Source organism: Drosophila navojoa, chromosome 2 (assembly GCF_054131105.1).
Source record: "Drosophila navojoa isolate 15081-1374.11 chromosome 2, UAZ_NAV_1.0, whole genome shotgun sequence".
NCBI classification, from domain to species: domain Eukaryota; kingdom Metazoa; phylum Arthropoda; class Insecta; order Diptera; family Drosophilidae; genus Drosophila; species Drosophila navojoa.
In genome coordinates this window covers 31211360-31226991 of record NC_142890.1, presented here as the reverse complement: position 1 = coordinate 31226991, position 15632 = coordinate 31211360, and the positions used below count along the sequence as shown (strand labels likewise).

Here is a 15632-nt window from a genome sequence, read left to right as displayed (position 1 = left end):
AAATTCACACGGTTTGTCTCGAAATTTTCCACAAAAAATAGGATCAAAATTATTTGCGCAAAGTTAAAATGTGACAATGTGATTTTTTTTTTTTTTTTATCTTACGACTTTCGGTTCGACTAATGCGAAATTCTGATGAAATACATATAAGAATAGATATATAAAATCAAATAAATTATAAGCCATATATTTGCACTTGTTTTCAGTTTCCCAATTGGAATATCGTGAGTGTTATTTTCTTACTTAGCTATGCACTAATTAGTTATTCACCTGGATCGCAATGGCACGTGCTGAAGAATTCAAAGGTTGCTTTGCCTTTAGCTTAGCGCAATCCTATGGACTGCTGCCTCACACACACGAAGACACACACAAGCACACGCACACACACTCTGCACTCTTCACAGACTGTTCACGAAAAATGTTGCCCGCTGGCTACGTAAAATCAATACAAATTCTACGAATGCCTAAGTTAACATTTTTTGGGGTAAGTGCCTTTAGTTAGCATTGACTGTAATTGTATTTCGTGTTTGGCTTTGGCTTTGGCGTTTGCTTTTGTTTTTGCTCTTGTTTTTGCGTACGTCACAATTCACTGGCTTGCCGGCGCACTGCTTCAGATTCATCAGACAGACGCCTTATTCGCAGCAAAATATCCTTTCACTCTCTCAGCTGGGCTGATTCGCAAGTAAATGATTTAGTTAACGTATTTTCAATGACACTTGTTTGCACAATATCTTATAATTTGTTTTGGTATATTTTGCAGAGATGGATATATGTATTTGTATATCTTTGTATGCTGTTGCCGCTTCAGATTATCTTATTAGAAATTTCTCTCTGCTTGCTGTTGAGCTTTCAAACCGTCGCGTTTGCTAGTCCGAACACAACTGAGGCACGAGATGTGCCCTCTTTTGGTTTTTATGAATGAAACTCAACATCGGCATAGCGGCACAGCTAGCGCAAGAGCGAGCGCGTGCGAGAGTGTGAGTGAGCGAGTGAGCGAGAGAGCGAGAGGGACGGGCACACACAGTGCACAGAGGCATTGCCCCTACTTGGCAGCAGCTGGCACGCGCCTCAAAGCTAAACGGCGTCAAATTCGATATCGAATCGAAGCCGTGTTGAGTTCGCTGAGCGCCGCTACATGGGGAACTCGCACGTCACAGCATACTCACACACACACACACACACACGCCAATGCGCTCACTAGCAGCCGGTCGGCTAGCGTATCCAATCATGTGGCTCGTTGCCTCCCTACGGCTGCAGCCATTTTCGCGGCGCACGCGCAGAGCAGCCAATCAACAGTTTGCCAGGCCTGTTTGGCAATCGCGCTCCGTGTGTGTGTACAGTGCTGTGGTGAGTTTTCTTCAGTGATCTCTTAGCGCTGCTCTCTTTCGAGCAAAGGGGCACTGAGGTAACAATAAGACAACAGGTACCCCAATTCGAAGTTCTCTCTCTCGCTGTGTGTGCATGTGTGCAAGTGTGTCTGTGAGAATTTACGCGTGTAGTGTTATGATTTCCCAAAATACGTCATCAACGCTCGCTCATATAGCTCGACTGCGGCCCATTAACTTTTCAATCTACGTAAACACAATGAAGGAGCCACCGCCGAAAAAAAATAAAATAAATAAATAAATGAAAAACAGCAACAGAATTTAAATAAATGATTCACTTGACCATTTATGGATAGTTTGCAACGATCTGCCGGATTTGTTTAGATCGTTGCCGAAAATCTTTATACCTACAGCTGGGTGGCTGGGTCAGGGTGAGCGCAGCCGGAAGTTGAGATATTTGCGATTGGGTGGGTCAAGAAATTGCAATATAGAAACGGAGAATAAACCGATATATAGTTGTTGACCCAAGAGGAAAATAAATTCAATGATGTAGTACATATAAGGTTGTAACTTTAGGAAGCTGAAATAAGGATGACAAATTAAAGTCTTATGGTGATTTGTTAAGAAACTGCTATCATATATTTATGGGATAAATATTTGCATTTTATTTCAAATTTAATATTAAAATAAATTAAACTTTGATCACTAGAAAAAGCTAAATGAATATAATATAATAAAATACATCAAATATTTATTTTATGATTCAGCCTGGGACACTGTAATAATAAAATAATTATTTAAGCTCCTTATAAATAAGAAATAAATCCAGTATTAACATATTTATGTTATGGAAAATTTATAATAATATTCTGTTATATATAGAAACCTATATATAAAATTGCCTAATAAACATATATTTAATATATTAAAAATTCGTACTCCCCAATTCAAATAGTTCCGCATTTTCATATTGTTTATGCAATGGGGCAGATCACGTCAAATTTCCATGTAACACACAGTTTTTCCGCCTTTGGCCATTGACAGACGTTTGCCAAAAATATTTCATCCCGCACATTTTCCTTCGCCGGGAATAGTAAAAAAAAAAAAAAAATAAAATAAAGAAATTGTTCATGTGCTAAGGACAAGGTTGCAAATTAACAAAAGCAACAACAACTACAACTCAGCGCATTCCGCATTGTTGCAAAGCCGAAAAATAAACAAATAATCAAAAGAGAAAGCGAGAAGAGGAAAGAAAACTAGCAGACGCAATTCGGTGAGGAGTGAACGACTTTAAGGTACACTGCAAAGCCTCAACTTCAGATATTTTGGTATATTTGAGATATACGTATGTTCTATTTTATGAATCAAAATAATCCTGTATTATCGATACAACTCGTATATATGGAGAATAATCTGCGTTAGCTCCTATAGGGACAACGGACGATTGGACCATTGACATTTGTTGATTGGAATATATACACTTTCAAGGCTCGGCCAAGCCTCCTTCCTTCAGAGAAACTGCAGAGAATCTGCCCTTCTCAGCGCTTTTCAAATATATTGAACAGCTGTTTGGAAACTGTGATAAGGCAACTTGCGTGCGAGCTGTGTGCGAGCCCTGCTATGAGCTGCTCAGTGCGGTTGCGCCGGGGAGTGCAAATGGGGCTAACCCCATGACCATGACCCAAAGCAGTTTACCCGGCCGGCTAAACTCAACCAAAACACATAGCCCGAAAACGATTCTCAGTTTTTGTTTCTGTTTTTGTTTTGTGGAGTCAAGAGCAGAACGCCATGACCTAAAAATAAACGCAATACAATTGGCAATAGTTTTTTACGTCGGCAAAGTTTTCTAACAGACGGCGCGGAATTACGTGCCGTTATCTGACCAGATACATCGATACAGATACAGCTACAGCTACAGCTACAGCTACAGCTACAGATGGAGAGAGATACGAACCGATATATACCAAAAATAGAACTTTGCCTCATTTGTGAATGTTTTTTGGGCGAGTGAGAATGCAGAGCGAAGCCAACAAAACAAAGGCAACTCGAACACTATTTTTAAAAGCGTTCACATGATGTGCACTACGCGTATTTGTTTATCTGGTCAGTGAGGGGCGTGGCCGAGGGGTGTGTGGGGCGGCGTGCCACCTGTGGACCTCAGAGCGCGCTGTTTGTCTAGTGAAAATGAAAACTCATTACGCCAGTGGGCCAAAAATACCGAAGCCATTCACAGCAGACCGAAAGACAGACAGACATAAACGGTTTATGACGTCGTCGCCTTCAACTTGACCATAAATAGAGGCTGCAATCTATCAGCTACCGGGCCTGGCCATAAACAACCGTGTGCCACGATTCGAGCTGCAAGTGCCTGCTTTATAGGGGGTAATAGCATTCGGGAGGCTTTTCTCCCCGGGTCGTCCCAGTCTGCTAGTCTCTCTCCCACGCAACAACTACAAGGAGAAGAAGAAAACGCCCCCGAAAAATGCATTTCTGATTCGCGCACGCGAGCAACCCCTAAGAGATAAAATAAATATGTAAACACAGCATGCTTGCGATTACAGCTGGCATATACCCTGTAAAAAGTGTGCTGTGAGGGGCAGATACACTGCCAGGACGTTAAAGTTGTGACGTGATCATGCAGTAGAGTCTTAACTAAGGTTTGATGGATTGATTGATTGCTTGATTATGTATGCAGTCTATGAATGAATGAATTTGATAATCTAGCTTATGTAGTTTCAGTAATAATATCTCACATATATTCATTGTATTTTCCTAGTATAAATGAAAGAGCAAATGGGTTCAAATATTAAAAACAATAAAATGAAATTAATTAAGTAAACACTAGAACATAATACATGAATAATATCTTTCATAACTTTAATGTTAAGTTTTACATTTTGTGGGTAATTTTTGGCATTAAACTTTTTGATTGTTTTTTAAGTTTTTTTTACTATGACGATAAATTAAAATTAATAAATAATATAATTTAATATGAGTGTAACATGCTCTATCGAACAGACTTCATTTAAGTACTCAATGGCTGCAGGGTATCAAAGAGCGTTGACTGCAGTACAATAAAGTAATTTAGCTGATGTTTCAGCGATTGTCAATTTGCGTGCCGATTGCTGACGATGATGAAACGCCAAAGATGGACATGAGTAAAATGATCGCACAGGCGCAAATCAAACCAAACGTGAGCTTCTCGTCTGAGATTGGAGCTTGGAGCTGCCACTTGGAGGCTGTTGGCTGTTGGCTGTTGGCTGCTGGCTGCACCTCTTCCTCAATTGGCAGCGCACCCAGCACCTAATAAACATTCATAAATTTGCTAGCATTCATTTATGCCCAGCTTGCTGATGCATTTGTTGTTGCTGTTGTTGTTGTCGTCGCATTAGCAAACTAATTGAAGTTTGCCATGCCAGAAAATAAAAGTACACATCACTAGATAGAACTGGACAGCAGAGTTCAGTCCATTAGAAGCAGTCGACTTAAGAGAAGGCCCAGTCCTGGAGCAAGTGCAGTTGCACTCATTTGCGTGGACAAGACATAAATAGATTCGAATTCGGGCGAAGCCACAGAAATAGCTAAATGCATCGCCTATAAATAGAAAACTGTATCAATATATCATTTCTGCACTCCCAGAGTGGGGGCTATCTCGCCTCGGAGAAGATCAATCCTAGCACTATGGAATGTGCAGGCTGTAAACAATAACAAAATATGCGGAAACCAAGAAAATATTTGCGAATCGCACTGAAATTATTGATATTTACTTGGTGGTGTATATGTATGGGTGAACGTGAATGAGTATAACTCAATCTTAGGAAATTTTTATTTGAGATTTCATTAAGTTGCAGCAGAAGATGTTAAATATATTTGTATATACTTTTTGTAATTATTATATTTAGCTGAACTTTAGTAAACACCGAAAATTCTAATATGAATTGATTCAATTAATTTGTAATATAATGTAATATTGTATTCCTATTCTTGCAGGAGTTTAACATATTTATACCGTTAATTAATTAAAATTTACGGCAGCTTGCCAATAATATAATATTACTAATACTAATACTGAGCAGATGGAATAGTATCCATTTTCTCCTCTTGCTGCAAGAATCGAATATGATGTACTCTGTATTATAAGTAACTTAGTTGAGTTGAGAGCTGCCTTTAAGCTAGTGTTTCTAGTGACACGCGCAGCATTGTATGGAATAACCACATATGTACATAGTCATGTATGCTCGTACGTTTGTATATCTGCTCATATGCCAATTGTGTGTGTCGTGTGGGCTTTCTATGTTGTGTTATCTCTAGTTGAGAACTTTGTCGGATTGTTGATGTTGTTGTTGCTGCTGGAGTGGTGGTGCTGCTGCTAGTACTGCTTGTGCGTGGGTCAGTGGGGAGACGGCGTCTACGTTCGCTGTTGATGAGGCAGAGGCGTTAGATAGTCGCAAGTCGCAAGTCGCGAGTCGCAAGTCGCGAGTCGCGAGTCGCAAGTTGCTTGACACATGGCACGCGCCTCAAAAGATCCAAACAAAACAAATAGTGCGACAGAGACAGGGACAGGGACAGAGACAGTGTGTTATACAGATAGAGAGGGACAAAGTGAACGCCAATGCCAAACTGACAAGTCTCTTATCCCCCCTCTATCGCTCTCACTCTCTCTCTCTCCCTCTCACTCTCTCTCTCTCCATCTCCCTCTCTCTCTGTCTGAACACGTTCTCCATAGATACGTCGAGCAAGGTCCGCATTGCCATAAATGGTGGCCAGGCTGAGAGTCTTGTTAGGGCAGCGAGCGTCTCGAGTCTCCCGTGTAGGCTGCAATTAAAAGCGTATTGACTGTCGCATACTTTAGCTTCGATTGCATTGCTAGCAGCAGCAGCAGCTGGCAGCTATCTCGGTCGCACGATTTTAAATCTTTAAGATACCATTTGCGTGTTAGCCACTTGATATTATTGGCTGAGTCTGCCCTCTTGGCAATTGTTTCTTTGCCGCCAATGGGCGCTTTGTTAAGGTTTCCCTCCCTCCCCGTCCCCCTTCCCGACCCCTGCCACTCGATTGATGGCCTCTGATTTCGATTGTAAGGCATTTTGTTTGCTCCACTGCCAGCTGCGCATTACGCAAGTCAACTTCATTTTCTATCGCTCGAATTGGAGAGGCTATATGGGCCGCATAGCCATAAGCAATCCGGCTATAAGCCATTGGCCAGTGGGCGTTGTCATTCAGCGGGTTTTCGAGTCGCTCCATCGAGGTGTGAATAAATTTATGTACGCACAAATACACCGCAGCATTATACTTATATATACATACATATATCTGTTTTGATAATGCTTGATTTTCATATATTGTAAGTCTGTTTCGATATGCAGCCATCCGTATGTATTTATATATATTTTTTATTCACTCATTTTTATTATTTGTGTAAAATTCATAAATATAAAAAAATGTTGTGTTAAACTTATATATTATATTATATTGGATAATTTATGGGCATCATAATATGCTTTATGGGCTTGGCATGTTGCCGTAAATTGCTCCAGTCAACAGAAAATAGAGCAACAACAACGATAAAGACAACAACGAGGAGAGCAACACCAATAAAAACTCGCACACAAATTACAAATTTAAACGCTCAAATTATAGAAAAAATTTCCATTGGTCGAACTGGAGCAATCTTAAGAAATCAAAACCAAAAGGTGGGAATTATCTTAAATTCCTAACAAACAGTTTTACATATAATTTTATAATATTTGTATTTAAAATAAAGTCCGTTAGAATTGATATACTAATTAATTTAATAGCCAAAATAAATTATGGCCAACAAAACAATGCTAAACAACAGCTAATTAAAGAATGTTTATCAAATATGAATAAATGGTATAAAGGGTATTCTAAATTTAAGCCAATTAGCAATATTATATTTGATGCAAGAACTGCTTTATGAAGTCAAAATACCTATCGCGGACATTGCAGCGGTCTGTGGGTTCTATATACTTATTTCAGCGACACAACGATAAACATAAATAAAACAGATCATAAATTTGCAAATTAAAAATGCTCAAAAACATTTGAAAACAAGTAAGAGTGCTCTAGAAGGAGAATATCCGACTGGAAGATGCCTTCGAGCAGGCGAAATATATCCAAGATAAATAGAAGAATAATAATATCCAACCCAAGTTTGAAATCGATATTTATCGATTTCACAGAACCGTAATATCGATAGTCCGAACGTGTGTAAAATATCGAACTGCCTTTGACTAGTTGGAAAATGACGTAGAGTATGTACATTCTATGACCTTTGCTCAAAAATTTCAATGGTTGACATCGATTTTTATCGATTTCATTTATCGATATGTAAAATGTTGAGTTCATCTTCAGTTTATCTATGGTCAGAGAATACCGTACAGTATGTACGCCAGAAAACATATACATACATATATGTATATGTGTGGTCGGTGACACTTTGTTTTTTACCCTATTTTCATGGATATAGTAATATTTATTGGCAAAGACGCCGCCTTGAAGGCAACAAAAAGCCAAGTTAGCTGATTTTTATACCCTGAACCCATTGAAAATGGGAAATATGGGTATAATGGTTTTGTTAAAATGTATGTAACAGGCAGAAGGAGGCGTGGCAGACCCCACAAAGTATATATATTCTTGATCAGGGCGACGAGCTGAGTCGATTTAGCCCTGTCCGTCTGTCTGTCCGTCCGTCCGTCCGTCCGTCTGTCCGTATGTTTGAACGCGTCGATTTCAGAAGATATAAGAGCTAGAGACTTCAGTTTTTTTTAAATGTCCGTATATATCACGCGCATATAAAGTTTATCACCAAAAAACGATAACTCATTCCGATACTTTTTTATCGATGAAAACCCGTATCGAATATCACTTAAAAAATTATATCTCCTACATCTTTCAAGCTAGAGTCTCCAAATTTAAAATGCACATTAAGATGTATTTTATACAATTTCGGTTTTTGTTAAAATTTACCACCCCACCCCTAAATCCACCCCCTCACCCTCATCTTTGTAAAACTCGTATATCAAATACTACGTCTAGAAATTAAATTATTCAACAAATAAGTTCTCATAATATCGCCAACACTGTAGCGCAACCCAAGCGCAATCGCCTGTATATGTGAGTGTGTGTGTGCGTGTATTTGTTTGCATGAGTGCGTGTGTGGGTGCTAATTATTATTGAAATATCAGTTGCTTGTAGGGTTCAGGGGATCTCGTAGTCGAGCAGTCTCGACTAGAGCTTTCTTAATTGTTGAATTAGAATTATAAGAATTTAGTTACTTCTTTGCGTATACTTGATATTATGAGAATTTCCTATGTTGCATTGGGTGAACGTTAGGGTCGACATTATCCTAACTGTAAATTTCTAAACTTTTATTTTTATAAACTACGATTGCAGCCCTTCTTTTATTGGCCACATACTCAAAGCGGTCAGTCAACTATTAAATATATAGTTTTCGTATATATAGATTTCTACGAACTGCCGCGCCCCCTTTAGCAGCAAATATATCCTATTTTTATCTGAGCTTGTCGGCGCCTCTACAATGCCAGATATATGTAGGGCTTAACGATTTCTAAGCAATTGGACGAGGATACCATTCGGTATTTATTCAAAATTTCATACATAGTATTTCTTTTTTTCGATTGGGATTTCATAATGGAATTGTCCATAATGGTAATGGGAAAGCTAATCGGATGAGAAGTGATGTGCCAACATTTGCTTTTATATGTTACTTTCCGGTCTCTCGATTCGAAAGCTGAGCCAATCTGTCTGGCTAAAGTATTTATCGCCTCCCACAGGCCGGCAGCTGTTGTTACTGCTGGCTCTCCGTCTAATTGCAGACTTTTATTGTTTTCGCTGTATAAAAATATGAATATTCATAAATTCAATTTGCTCAAATGCATATGTGTGTGCGCCGGCATGCCCAAATAGGCATAAGCCTAAGCTGGTGAAAGTGGGTCAACGAATTGTGCCAAAATAACTCGCAACAAAATTAGTGACAAGTGCCCGATTTCTATGCCTCTTGAATGATGCTCTGTCCATTTGACAGTACTCTCTCTCTCTCTCATTCTTCCTATCTCTGTTTGTATTCGTGAGGCCATGGCAATCATCTAAATATAAAACGCGTGCCTCATTCCACTAAATTTAAAAAGTTCTTGATGAACATGTTTAGAGGAAAAACACACGCCAAACAATCATAATTATCTCATTTCAATTTTTCCTTCAGCTCTTCGATTTTTGCCTACGTATATGAAACAAAAAACAGCAGCTGCTGCTATAAACCAATGAAACAACAAGGAAAACGTAAATTGGGATTAGCGAAGATTTAATACCCTCAGATATCTATTCATGGAGTTACTCGACTAATCATTTCAAAGTGAATTTAATAAGTGAAAGTCAATATATAGTATAATATAGTATACATAGTATATATGTATATAGTATATTAGTATTAATATATTATATTATATAAATGAATTCCATTAAAACGAAAGAAATCAAAATAAATATCAAAAAAATGTCAAAGATCTTAATATTGTGTCTATTTTTTTTAAAGAAAGAATCCTTCTTCTTCTTCTTCTTCTACCTCTTTATTTGAATATTACCTTTATATTATGAATAACGCATCGAAAGGAACTCCAAATTAATATTACTCTAGGTTAGCTGCTATTTCTGGCCGCTAATCAGCTGGTCAATGCGTTTTTGGGAGCGTGTGCCAATGTAGAACCAGGCTAAAATCTGAGGGCGGTATCATGCCTAAATTGGAATTACGCTGACCCACGCGCTCCTTGTCTCTCCCACTGCCTGTAGACTTCTCTCTCTTTCTCTCCCGCTCTCAGGTACAGACTTGAGTAAACAATTAAGTGATTCTTTGTTTAGGATCAGTCTGTTTATAGTTGGGCAGGTTGTGACGTGAAAAGTGCCTCGTGCAAATGGCAAAATAATTACAAATAGAATTTTTCACGTCAAGTACATAAATTCTATGGGTGCTTAATCAGCTCGCCTCGCTTTAGATGCTCACGTATGGCGGATAGACGAACGGACGGACAGATTAACATGTGTGTGTGTGTGTGTGTGTGTGTGTGCTGATTGGGCCAGCTATTTATAGTGTTAGTGTTCTATTTGGGCATCGCCTTGCGCCTCGGTCAAGGTAATTTTTGGGCACTCTCTATGGATGACGTACAAAGCCTTGCGGTGCGCGCTCTACTATAAATAGCCGACGCCAATGATGATTGGGCAAGAGCTGAGTGAGCATTTGTGCACGAGTTGCAGAGTGACAGGCGCTGTTGACGCCCGACTGCAGATATAGATGCATTTCTCAGCTCTTCTCTTTGATTCGTTTCTCGATTTCCTGGCATGCTTTGGATTCCACTTTAATGACTTTATTTACGAGGCGCACACAGAAATGTGTAGATATTTATATGACAACGACGGCCACAAAAAGTTAATCCCACTAAATGCCGTTTATAGTTTATAGCATCAAAAATCTTGTCCGTGCGAGCGAATCTGTACTTTTCCTCCTCTGCCCCCAGGCACGCAGCATCAGAACTTTGATCTAGTGTGAACTGCATAATATATATTATAGATTAGCGCTTAACTTGTGCAAGATATGAAATAATTTACAGAGAGCTTTAATAAAGCTTCAAGTTAACAAGGAGACATTGGTGCTTCCTCTGTGTTTAATATTATTAATTATTTCTTGATTGTTGCGATTATTTAAAGTTCTTAATAAAGTTCATACTATAAATGGTACTAAGAATCTAATTACTATAGATAAAAATTATTCACATTTGAGGATTTATTTGTGTATACAAATAACCACATAGGTTTACTGCAAGTGCATTGAATGTTCCTTATTCGTGATTTCTCTTTTCCACGATTCATATTCTATATGTAATTAGAAACTGTGACAAATGAAATGAAAGCGCAACTTTTTCGTTCAACAAGTACTACTACAAATACTACTCAAAATACTTGCATATATGTAGAATGTGGATTCTCATTTAGAAACTCGTTAGCCTGATGGCTGCTGTGACATTTGAAGTTCGATTTTGACAATGATTTGGCAATTTCATTCAGTGGGTTATCTCCTTTTTACTGCTCTGCATGTTAGTTCTTATCGTTCAACAGTTGGCAAAACGCGTCACAGGTTGCTTGTGGGGCAGGCAGTGGGAATAGGTGCAGTTAGGGGGGTGATATCGATAAGCATGTTAGCGTCACACACAATCACATTGTGCGTCAATCGTTTTACTATACGCTCGTATGTGTGTGTGTGTGTGTGTGTGTGTGTGACAGGCTAAATATAGCCAAATATATATATGTGTATATACATATAATATCTATAGATATTCAGCTATGTGTGTATATCATTTGATTAAAAGACGACGCGAAAGGCCCGGCTAATGAGCGCTCCGAAACATTTGAAGGCATCTTCTTCTACTTAAGATCCATGACACACTTCCGCTGCGCCAAGTTACATCATTAATTTTCCGTGTTCCATATGGCTGGCTGGCTGGCTAATGCTTTTCATTTGACAATAGGCCAGGCCAGCAAACGAAAACAAATTTGTGTCGTGTTTGCGCCGCGTTGTTGCCATTAATTTGTTGGTATGTGCCACGTCGAACTATCTGCAGTCTGATATGGCTTGTAATTTTTATGTTCGCAGCGATGCTTCCGTGGCAATAAATGTATCTCCATCTCTATCGCGATATCTATGTATATCTGTGGCTGCATCTCCCTCTGTATCTAGCTGCATCTTCGGCCGATCCTAAGTGTGTCACGCGCTGTTAGGCTTCTGATTTCTGTTCTGTTTTTATTGATTTAGTGGCCCATTTGGGCTGAGCGCTATTTATAGAGCCTGAAGACTGAATAAAATGAAAAGAGAAAAAACTGAATTCGGCTAAAAATCCATGACGTGCCCCGATAATTGCGAATACTATATACACCCCCTGGTCTAATTTTAGACGCTCCAGACTGAGCACTATAGTTAGAATGTGTTTATTTGTTTTCTCTCCCCGAGTGTGGGTGGGATTTTCGTGTCTCTAAGAACAGCAGCGACTATTACTACGTCATTGTTGTTGTTTGCGTATTTGCGAATCTTTCAGCTGAACTTGAGGCGTCAGCGGCGTTAAATATTTTCCGATTATTTATTTGTTGTTTTCTGTTTTGTTTTCTTTTTTTGTTTCTCATTTTTGGAAAAAAAAAAAACATTTGTTTATAATCAAGAGCTAATATTCGTTACGTGAAAAATTAAAAATAGCTCGGGCATGTTTTAAATTTAGTCCGGCGCGCACAGATTTTGCTCAGATACACAAAATATCTTGTGTCTATTAATTGTTTTTTGTTTTTCGGGGCTTTTATTTTTTGTTTTTGTTCTTATCTGTTGACGTGGCTAAGCCAAGCAAATGGCAGCGCAAAAAGTCAACTCAATTCTTTTTTTTTTCGGTTTCCGAATCGTTTCCTTCACACTGCCCCCCTTCGCCATCGGCTAATACACTTCTCCGATTCTCTAGTTGCTGTCATTTTTCATAGCACAAGTCGCGGGCTGACAGGGAGTCGGGTGAGTTTTTTGGGGGCGACTTAAATCCCTTCAGATGCCGCGACATGTACATTTTTTCAAGAGTCGACGCGACAATCACACCAGCAAATACAACAACATCAAGAACTTGTATAACAACAAGAAGAAGAAGCAGCAGCAGCAGGAGCAGTAGGAATATAAAGTCACATTGCATTGCATATAAAATATAATTTCATTCTATATGAAAAATGCAAAGTGACAACATAATTCGCCAGTTTATCATAATCAAAATACGCCTACATTGTTCGCTGGATGCATAATGCAAGCGACAGGCGAATACTTCTCAGCCACACTTCAACAACACCAACAACTACTATAACAACAGCAACAACAGCAACACACCACACATGGAACAATGACACAGACGCCTGTCAGGCCAAGTGGCAAAAATAACTTCAAATAGTTTGCTTGCCGCAAAAATAAAAAAAAATAAAAAAAATAAAGTAAAGTATTTCTCTAAGTAATTTTTTTTTTTTTGTAATTTTCGTTAGTAAAAACACGAATTTTCTTTTGCATTTCCCATTCCAGACTTTTCGGCATTTGAAAATGTTGTCCGAGACGCACGGCAAATTAATGTTGAACACGTTGGAAAACAGTTTTATAATGCGATCAAATGAATCAACTTTAATGCACTTGATATCAAGCGAAAATCTTTTTCTGAAGTCTTTCAGATAGTATTTGTGCTTAGATTAGCTAACGTGAAAAGAAGCTAAGAGTTCAAGCAAAATACAAATAAGACAAATCAAATAAATATAAAATATATATAATCTACATTTCATTTCTACAGTATCGTATCTCTACATATGTGAAAGAACTTGGTAGAGGCTTCTCGACCAATACGATCAAATGATTGTTGAATCATATCATCAATTGAAGCTACGCGACGAAATAATCGATTGATCATTAATCACATTAATCATTGCAGAGCCAAAAACATTAGTGTAATATGGACATTGTATACTTTTTGATCTGATCCCGTTCATTACAGATTTAGAGAATAATGCCTATTCTGCTCTCTCAGAAGTTCCTATTGGGAAGCAAAGCAAGTTTTGGGTGCATTGATGCAAAATAATGGATTGTTGTATATCATCTGATCAATCTGAGTATCAATATATTTCAATTGAAGAAAGTATTATACATATATCTATAAAGTTGAAACCTCTGCATACATATAATTTTGTATAACAAGTTTTATATGGTTAAACAAAAATTCGTAAGGCAAACAAATAATGCATTAAATAAATATCAAATTCAAGTTATACAAACATTATTTTAAATAATGCAATGCTTCCTAATAATTTTATTCGAAGTTAATTTGATGATATTGAATAAAATTTTTGTTTCAATAATAAATAAAAAAAGAAATAGTTCTTAATTATTCGAGCTAAATAAATTATAAATACATTTTTTTTATATGGTTTTCTGAAATCTGAATATACTCTTATTTCAGCTCGATCTTAATGCTTAAGTTAGTCACATGTCACGAATTGAAATGAAATGTCAAGTGCTTAAATTAAAAAAATCGAATCATTTTGTTTGCTTTGGTAGCGAGCAAGAAAATATAAAAACAATAAATTTGTGTAGCTTAAAGACAAAAAAAAAAAAAAAAAAAAACAAGAAGATAATTAAATATTAAGAAGAAGAAAAACGGGTCAAGAGACAAAAAGCTTTTTACTGAATGAGCATGGGGACCAGCTCTACAAGTCTTATATTATACAATACCCAAAAATACTTCGAGAAACCAAAAAATCTACCGATGCGACGATCATTTAGCCATATTTGGTCAAAAGTAGGCATCACAAATTTTGGGGCACATCAATGCTGTCTCTCCCTTTTGACAGTCATTGTGGCTGTTGTTGTGGTTGTTTTTGTTGTTGCTATTCTCTTGTTCGTTACTCAAGTCTTAACCAATTTTGGGTAAACTTTGTGATTTGTGCTTAATTGCGGTTTCGCATGGGTCGCTTGGCCGCACCAAAAATGGCAACAGTTGCTGCCCAGCCACAAGGCAAAACAAAGCCAAAGCAAAAACAAGTTAACGATTTCATGGCACTGCGTAATCATCACCAGCATCGTGTCGCTGACTATTTAAAACTGAATTCGCCATGCAAATGTCTGGCAGGGGATTTCAGTTACAAACTCTTTTCGTATGTATATATGTATATATGCATGTGTGTATGTATATTAAACAATTGTAAACGAAAACAAAAATTGCTGCACCAATTTCATTATTATCTAAAAAAAAAGTAAAATAAAATAAAAATGATTGTTTTATTATCATTGCACATAATATTTATATTAAACTCTGTGATTTTAAAAAAAAGTTTTTTTATTTATTTTTGTATATCTCTTATGGACAAAAATAATTAATTTTAATGTTTTTAATATTAAATATTTATTTATAGTGTGGGCATTGTCAATCATTTTTTTTTATTTGCATTATTTTTTTTATTTCGTATATTTTAAAAATCAATAATATTATTATTTGACCTGAATTTTTCAATAAAAAAAGTTAGCAAATTTATTAAATTGGGAAAAAAATGAAAAATAAATATTTATATTAATTTTTAGGATTTAACTGGCTTCGACTTCTGATGTCGGTAATATGAAGGGATGAAACAATTCATGTGGATTATTTTCCTCGAATTGCATATATACTTGACCAAGAGTTTGTTATTTTGATTTGTAGAAAATTTATTATTTGTTTCATTTGC

At 37.3% G+C, this 15632-nt stretch overlaps 1 protein-coding gene and 1 long non-coding RNA gene across 4 annotated transcripts in view; both read right to left on the bottom strand.

The window, feature by feature from the left end:
• Nucleotides 1-15632, bottom strand: part of LOC149092468 (uncharacterized) — a 124795-nt gene that overhangs the window by 15224 nt on the left and 93939 nt on the right. The window lies entirely within an intron of this gene.
• sr (zinc finger domain-containing protein striped) overlaps nt 1-15632 on the bottom strand; it is a 50236-nt gene that overhangs the window by 13480 nt on the left and 21124 nt on the right. The window contains exon 1 of one of the 3 annotated variants that reach the window (XM_030387973.2): nt 271-889. The exons of the other annotated variants lie outside the window; for them this stretch is intronic. The gene's annotated coding sequence lies outside the window, so the exon portion shown is untranslated. Of the gene's footprint in view, nt 1-270; nt 890-15632 lie in introns of those variants that run through there. 3 annotated transcript variants of the gene reach the window in all.